The following is an 8,921-nucleotide window of genomic DNA, read 5'->3' on the forward strand; positions in this document are numbered from 1 at the left end:
TTCAATCAAAATTTAAATCAAGTGAAACATCAAGAGGAACCGGCTCAAAATCCCATACAAGAGCTGGCCCAGGCAATGCGGGGAATTACAGATTTTATGCAAACGATAGATTCTCGTATGACGGTTATAAAAAAGGGGATGCTTCCTGCACAACCTCTCCCCAATCCTAAACCACAGTACGAGAATAATGATCCCAGCTCTTCAAATCAGATGGGGCATGTTAAATCCATCACCACTCTTAGGAGTGGGAAGATCATTGATAAAACTCTTCCGGTTGGGCCCGAAAAGCCTCAAGAACCAGAAGAGGACAACAATGATGGATCAAGTGATGCCCCACAAAAAGTAGAACCGGAACTTCTAGAGAAGCCAGTTGCTCCATTCCCCCAACGGTTGGTTTCACCAAAACCTCTCTCTAACTCTCAGGATATCTTAGAGGTGTTGAAACAGGTGAAAGTCAACATTCCTCTACTTGATGTCGTTAAACAGATACCTTCATATGCCAAATTCCTGAAAGACTTATGCACGACCAAAAGACGAAAAATTATTCAAAAGAAAATCTTCTTGACTGAGAAAGTGAGTGCCATCCTGAAGCAAGACGTGCCACAGAAATTCAAGGATCCCGGTAGCCCAACCATATCATGTGTAATCGGGAACCATCGAATTGATCACGCACTTCTTGACTTAAGAGCGAGCGTCAATCTGATTCCCTACTCGGTATACAAACAGTTAGGTTTGGGTGAATTAAAACCCACCCTAACCACACTACAACTTGCTGATCGCTCTGTTCGTGTACCAAGAGGGATAATTGAGGATGTGTTGGTCCAAGTTGATAGATTTTACTACCCTGTAGATTTTATCATCCTGGACACCGAACCCATCAATAACATGAGCACTCAGATTCCCGTCATTCTTGGTCGCCCATTCCTTGCCACGTCAAATGCAATTATCAATTGCAGGAATGGTGTCATGATTATGTCTTTTAGAAATTTGACATTGGAGTCAAATATTTTTTTCAATAACAGCAGCAACTCAGAGGATGATGACGATTTCCATGACATTAACATGATTGACTCTTTCGTGGAAGATACGACATCGCTGACCTTATCCTCCGACCATTTGAAGACGTGCCTGACCCACTCCCATGATTTTGATGATGACATGATTAGGGAGACGTGCGCCTTGCTTGATACTGCACCGGTACTTGAAGTTAACCGGTGGAGGCCACAATTTGAAGAATTACCACAAACCGATGTAGTGCCTCTACCGTCTAACCTCAAGCCGCCGAAGCTTGACCTAAAACCTTTGCCCTCTGATTTGAAATATGCCTATTTAGGTCAAGATGAGACATACCCGGTGGTGATCTCTGCCCACCTGGAGAAAGAACAGGAGAGTATGCTCATATCTACTCTCATTGAGCATAAAGGAACCCTGGGATGGACGATAGCGGACCTTAAGGGAATCGATCCCTCGATTTCTACTCACCGCATATATCTTGAGGATAATGCAAAAACCGCTCGGCAACCACAACGTAGACTAAATCCAAACATGAAAGAAGTGGTTAAAGCCGAGGTTCTCAAACTATTGGATGTGGGTATTATATACCCTATATCTGATAGTCAATGGGTGAGTCCAACTCAAGTGATCCCTAAGAAGTCCGGAATCACCATCGTAGCCAATGCTAATAATGAACTCGTGCCAACTAGAGTCACTACTGGTTGGAGAATGTGCATTGACTACAGGAAGTTGAATACCGTCACGAGGAAAGACCACTTTCCTTTACCATTCATTGATCAGATTCTGGAAAGGTTAGCTGGTCATTCCTATTATAGTTTCCTTGACGGGTATTCGGGCTACAACCAGATAGAGATAGCCCCTGAAGACCAGGAAAAGACCTACGACACCTTTGCCTATCGAAGGATGCCATTCGGACTATGTAATGCCCCTGCCACTTTTCAGAGATGTATGCTTAGTATTTTTTCTGACATGGTGGGACAATATCTAGAGGTCTTCATGGACGACTTCTCTGTTTATGGTCCATCTTTCAGCAAATGCTTGGAAAGTCTTAAATGTGTGCTGAAACGATGTGAAGAAAAGAATTTGGTACTTAATTGGGAGAAGTGTCATTTCATGGTTCAGAAGGGAATTGTCCTTGGGCATATCATCTCGTCCAAAGGAATCGAGGTAAATAAGGCAAAAATCAATCTTATCTCTAACCTACCTCCACCCAAGAACATCAGAGTCGTGCGATCCTTCTTAGGACACGCAGGATTTTACAGGCGATTTATAAAGGACTTTAGTCTCCTCTCTCGTCCTTTATGCACTCTTTTTCAAAAGGATGCTCCGTACGAGTGGACTGAGCAATGCCAGGAAGCTTTCACCAAGCTTAAGGGCACGTTAACCACTGCACCTATCATGCAGCCACCCGACTGGAGCCTTCCTTTTGAGCTTATGTGCGACGCTTCTGATTATGCTCTTGGGGCAGTCCTAGGCCAGAGAAAAGATAAGAGGCCCTACGTCATTCATTACGCAAGTAGAACTTTAAATTCTGCCCAGGTGAACTACTCGACTACGGAAAAGGAACTCTTAGTTGTAGTGTTCGCCTTGGACAAATTTAGGTCCTACTTGATCGGATCCAAGATCATTATCTACACAGATCATGCGGTACTTAAGTATCTTCTTTTTAAGAATGATTCTAAGCCCCGCCTAATACGATGGATCCTCCTACTCCAAGAATTCGATTTGGAAATTAAAGATAAAAAGGGAGTAGAGAACGTAGTGGCTGATCACCTTTCTCGCCTTAATACCTCTGAGTCCCTTGAGACGACTCATATCAACGACATGTTCCCTGATGAACAACTGTTCCGAGTCTCCCATTCACCTTGGTTCGCTGATATTGCTAATTATCTTGCTACAGGTGCCATACCGACACAATGGACTACGCAAGATAAGAAGAAATTCTTCACCGAGGTGCGTAACTTTTTTTGGGATGATCCTTATTTATTTAAATATTGCCCAGACCAAATCCTAAGGAGATGTGTACCAGACGATGAGCATCAGAGCGTCATCTCCTTCTGTCACTCACAGGCCTGTGGTGGTCACTTTTCTGCTAAAAAGACCACGGCCAAGATTCTGCAGTGTGGCTTTTACTAGCCCACTATGTTTAGGGACACTCATGAGTTTTGCAAAGCTTGTGAGTGTTGTCAGAAATTGGGAGCATTGTCCCGTCGAAATATGATGCCTTTGAATCACATCCTTATCATTGAAGCATTTGATTGCTGGGGCATCGATTTCATGGGACCATTCCCCCAATCGTTTGGAAATCTGTATATTTTGCTCGCCGTGGATTATGTCACTAAATGGGTCGAAGCGATTCCGTGTCGAAAGAATGACCATCGCACGGTCATTAAATTCCTAAAAGAAAACATCCTTTCTCGATTCGGAACGCCTCGAGCCATCATTAGTGATGGGGGCTCACACATTTGTAATAGACCATTCGAGAGCTTAATGAAGAAATACGGTATCTCTCATAAGGTGAGCACCCCATACCATCCACAGACAAGTGGACAAGCTGAGATTTCCAATAGGGAGATCAAACACATTTTGGAGAAAACGGTTAACCCAGATCGTAAGGATTGGTCAATCCGATTGACCGATGCCTTATGGGCATACCGTACTGCCTTTAAAACCCCTATTGGAATGTCTCCCTTTAGATTTGTCTATGGGAAAGCTTGTCACTTGCCTGTGGAGCTGGAACATAAAGCGTACTGGGCGATCAAAAATCTTAATTTCAACCTGGACAACGCTGGCTCGCTACGCAAACTTCAATTGAATGAACTGGAGGAAATCCGGAATGATGCGTACGATAATTCAAGAATTTACAAGGACAAGATGAAAGCATTTCATGACCAACACATTTTGCGAAAATCATTCACGCCTGGTCAGAAGGTCCTTTTGTACAATTCTCGATTACATCTCTTTCCGGGTAAGCTTCGATCTCGTTGGACCGGCCCTTACAATGTTGTCACTGTTTTTTCGCATGGGGCCGTTGAGATAAGAGATCCCGACAATGGCAAGGAGTTTAAAGTCAATGGACATCGATTGAAACCATTTATCGAGAAATTTGATTCAGAGGATATGTCCATGCTTCTGACTGATCCTGTTTACCAAGATTGATCTCCTAGTCTGATGGAGGTACAGGTAAGTTTATCGCTTTCGTAGGACTAGGGTAGCTGCTTTAATTGTCTGGCTGAAGACGGTAAACTTAGCGCTCCTGGGAGGCAACCCAGTTCTTCATTTCATTTTGTTTTTATCATTAGTTAGTTTAATGTTTGTGGGTAACATTACTGCAAACCCTCACGAGACTACAACTCGTCCACTAGGGGTAACCTAGGGGTTTAAAGGCTTGTTGCATACGCTAAATGCAATCGAGAGCACCTACGAAAGTGGTATAGGTAGGATTTTATTTTTGTTATTTTATTTTACTTCTGTTGGTTTCTCTCTTGCGCTGACCCGCTCTTACGTAAATATCTTTGGAAAACCTCTTGATTCTTTCATCCAGGTATTATCTTTCCATCACTTCTCATTTACTCATTTTGTCCCATGTGCATCGCATGCTTATTTCTTTTACATTGAGGACAATGTAGATTTTAGGTTGGGGGTGGGAGATTAGATGACCTAATCAGCATTTTCTTGGTGGTTTTTTCTCTCTTTCCTTCTTGTTCTTTTCTTTTCCTTTTTAAAGATGGCAAGCTCCCCCCTGGTGCTGTGGAGTCCCACCATCAATAGCTTGCGGAAACAGTCCTTCCGCAACCAGGAATGCACGTCCTCTGCTGCGGAATACCTTACGCAGTCCGGAGTTCCCCGTCTCCCTTCTTCTTATTCTTTGCCTTTTTTCCAAAAGGACAGCGTCCCCTGGGAGATTTTTGGCCCACCTACATGATGAACGGTTCAGATCAGCCGTCCGACAGCCCCCAAGGGCGTACAACCCGCCGCGAAAGTCGGACGGCGTCCGGCTTTCACGAACGCCCGTACAGGGCACGCGCTGACGCGTGGTGGGGCCCACTTCACTGGTTTTTTGAAAGATCCACTCCGTCTATTCGTATCAGCTCGAAAAAATAGGTGGGACTCAATGTTTTTGGATAAAAATCGGTGCGGTCCAGGGATGATTTCATTCAGCCGTCCGCCTTTAGTTTTGACGATCAACAGCCGGCCTCCGATCTTTCTTGAAATTCTGCCATCTAGGCGAGGATGATAGGGGGCAAGGGCTTCTGATGGACGGTCCGGATTGATCATTTGATGCACGGTGGTGGCCCACCAACTTCCGCAGTCCGACCGTCTGCGTAACAGAGGGACGCGCTGCGGCTGTTTGTGAGAGAGAGTTCGAGTCCAGGACGGTTTGACCGTCCTGGAGTTTCCGTGCACGCCTGGTGCACCCACGCTGTACATGTGCGATGCACATGTGGGTCCCATGCTGATGTATATGAGAGATCAGCTCCGTCCAACCTGGTTGCCATATGATTTAAATGGTTGACACCAAAATTGAAGTATTTCAAGATATCAGGCGGGCCCCAGATTGATAATTTATGGGCTGATTTGTCCGTTGGGCTACTTCCACAGCGATCCAATGGATGAAATTTTACGTGTACGGTTCATTTATGGTCTTCTGGCCACGTATGGAGTTTCGAACAGATCAGATCGTGGGAACCCTATGATCTTGCATTCTGGCTGACTTTCAGGCCGTTTGAGTTTCGGTTTCTCGATTTTTCCGGGTCCCTGATGTGTAATTCTGTCGATCTTGGGTCTTTAGAGTCCGTCCCATGCTTTGATGTCATTAGAGCGTTAAGTCCATGCTTTAAGCACCCTTTTCGGTCCAGGCTCGTACATACACTCTGCATTACAAACACGATTAATCAGGCCATTAAGCGGTATCATGCGTGTAAATCTATGCAACAACTGGGTCTGATATGCAGTATTGGACCCTCAACACATGAAGGCAAACAACTCCCTGTCTACTACATCAGCAAAGCTCTCATCTCGGTGGAGACAAGGTATCCGACCTTAGAAAAGTGGCCTTGGCACTGGTTATATCATCTCGATGCTTACGACCATACTTCCAAGCTCACTCAATCATCGTCATGACCGACCAACCTTTACACCAGATACTAAAAAAACCAGAGGCTTCAGGGCGACTCACGAAATGGGTGATCGAGCTCATCGAATTCAACATCCATTAAAAGCCCCGGGTAGCGATTAAGGGACAAACCGTGGCAGACTTTATCGTTGAAGTCACAGTACAAACCGAAATCTCTTCCACTGACCCGGAGGCATCATCCGATCACTCCCCTCCCTCCCAACCTGTTTGGTCTCTTTATGTGGATGGCTCATCCAACTCTAAGGCAAGTAGGGCAGGGGTAGTTTTGGAGACTCTCGATCACACGGTCATTCAATATGCCTTGAGACTTGAATTTCAAGCTTCTAATAATAGGGCAGAATATGAAGCCCTGCTCCTAGGTCTCCGGCTAGCAGCCAGCTTAGGGGTCACTCATCTAAACGTGTATAGTGACTCCTAATTGGTCGTCAACCAGATAGCGGATATATATTAGGCTAGGAAGGATGGGCTAAAAGCTTATCTTACGAACGCCAGAGAGTTGATCGCCGGGTTCCACCAATGTTTTATTACCCAGATCCCGAGGGTCAAGAATGCCAAAACTAACCTCCTAGCGAAGCTCGCTTTAACTAACGAAGATTATATCCCCAGGTTTGTTCTTATTGAATTCGTGGTCAAGCCAAGTGTTGGGGGAACTGAGCCTTCGGCCCTGCTCTCCATCAATTTCGAACCATCTTGGGTCGACCCAATTGTCAAATACATTGAGACCAGTAAACTCCCCGACGGTCATGTCGAGGCTCGACGACTAAAGAATCACACTGCCCGTTACACCATGCTTAACGGAGTGTTGTATATGAAAGGATATTACGCACCCCTCCTGCGATGCCTGAAACTGAGTGAGGCCGACTACGTTCTGCATGAGATTCACGAAGGCATCTGCAGCAATCACTCGGGCGACCGATCCCTAGCCCACAAGGTTATTCGGCAAGGGTATTATTGGCCGACCATTCAGTAAGACACCCAAAAACTCATCCAGGGTTGTGATAAATGTCAAAGGTTTGCCACCATCCCTCGACAGCCGCCTAAGGAGCTGACGCCAATGGCTGGACCTTGGCCTTTTGCCTAATGGAGAATCGACATTATCAGACCATTCCCTTTAGGAAAGGGTCAGACTAAGTTCGTCATCGTCGCCATCGATAATTTCATAAAGTGGGTCGAAGCCGAGCCCCTGGCCAAGATAACCAAGTAGAAGATCACATACGTTGTTTGAAAAAACATCGTCTGTCGGTTCGGGAGGCCTCGGACTATTGTCTCCAACAACGGAAAACTGTTCGACAACAAGCAGTACCGAGAAATATGTCAAAATCTCAGGATTAGGAACGTCTACTCGTCCCCCGCCTCATCCATAGGTTAATAGCCAGGTCGAAGCCGTTAACAAGGTTATAAAGCCGTACCTTCGGACTAAGCTAGACCGAGCCAAAGGGGCATGGGCTGAAGAACTTTCTAAAGTTCTTTAGGCATACCGAACTACAGCTCGGACCGCGACAAGAGAAACTCCATTTTCACTAGCATATGGCTTGGAAGCGATCGTCCCTATAGAGATCGGCCTACCTATCGCCCGAGTAAGTTCGTTCAACAAGCAAGAAAATGAGGAGCTGCTGACCCTCAATCTCGACCTCCTAGACGAAATCAAAGAGTTAGCTTGACTTCGGACAACTACTTATCAACGAATGGTATCTTGATCCTATAGCGCATGAGTCAAAGTCAGGCGATTCTAAGCAGGGGACTTAATCCTCCGAAGAACTTTTCAGAATACCAAGGAAAGCGATGTAGAAATGTTGGGGCCCAATTGGGAGGGCCCTTACGTGATCGCAAATATTGTTCGGCCAAGTACTTACCGACTAGAAGACCTAACAGGGCAGCTCCTGCCTTATCCTTGGAATGCCGAGCATCTCAAGATATACTATCCTTAGCTTAGCCAAAAGACAATCTACATTCAACCCAACTATTCTAAACACTTTGAAGAATCGTTGAAAAGAAAATGTAAAATGCATAAATAAGTAGCAAAAAATATATATTCATTAATCAGTAAAGTGATACATTAGTCAGTTCATTGTTTACAATTGTATCGGATTGACAAGACAATAAATGCTCGATACTCGGATATTAGTAAAAGATGACGCTCGCTGCTGTTGACTTGCTTGGCCTTGAAGGCCGGTGTGCTTGAAGTGCTTGAAGCATATGTGGGGAACAAAAAGGAATTTTATTTTACCCCACTGACTTCTAGACTCGGTCTCGCTTGGCGCATCAGGAGCTAACCTAGGAGATGCTGATGGAGCTGCATCAGGAGCAGTAGCAGAGGCGTCATAAGTGTATGCCTCAGGATTTACCGTCGCCTCGCCACCAGACCTTGACTCACCCTCATCGAAGCCGGACAGATCTAGATGGAGGAAAACACCTTTCATCACCTTGATACACTACGTAGCCCTCTTAAAAGACAAGGGTTCGTTCCTCCTCAAAGGCTGAAGATGAAAGATACTGATCCACCACCTCAACCTTCGCGGCTGCAAGAGCGGCCTTGGTCCCCTTCGTAAGCTCCTGAAGCTTCTTCTGAACCGAGGCACATTCTGTGGCAGCCTGTTCGAAGGCCAATTTGGCCTCTTCCAGTAGCGAGGCCACGCAGTTTCTTTCCATCGTGACCGACTCAAGAGAAGCCTTTACCTCCTCGAGCTGGCCCTCCGCAAAGATGGCCCGAGACTCAAAAAATGATTGTCGAGCCTCCACTTCCGACCGTCGAGCCTCAACATCGGACAGC

This window comes from Magnolia sinica, chromosome 12 (assembly GCF_029962835.1).
Source record: "Magnolia sinica isolate HGM2019 chromosome 12, MsV1, whole genome shotgun sequence".
In the NCBI taxonomy this organism is placed as follows: domain Eukaryota; kingdom Viridiplantae; phylum Streptophyta; class Magnoliopsida; order Magnoliales; family Magnoliaceae; genus Magnolia; species Magnolia sinica.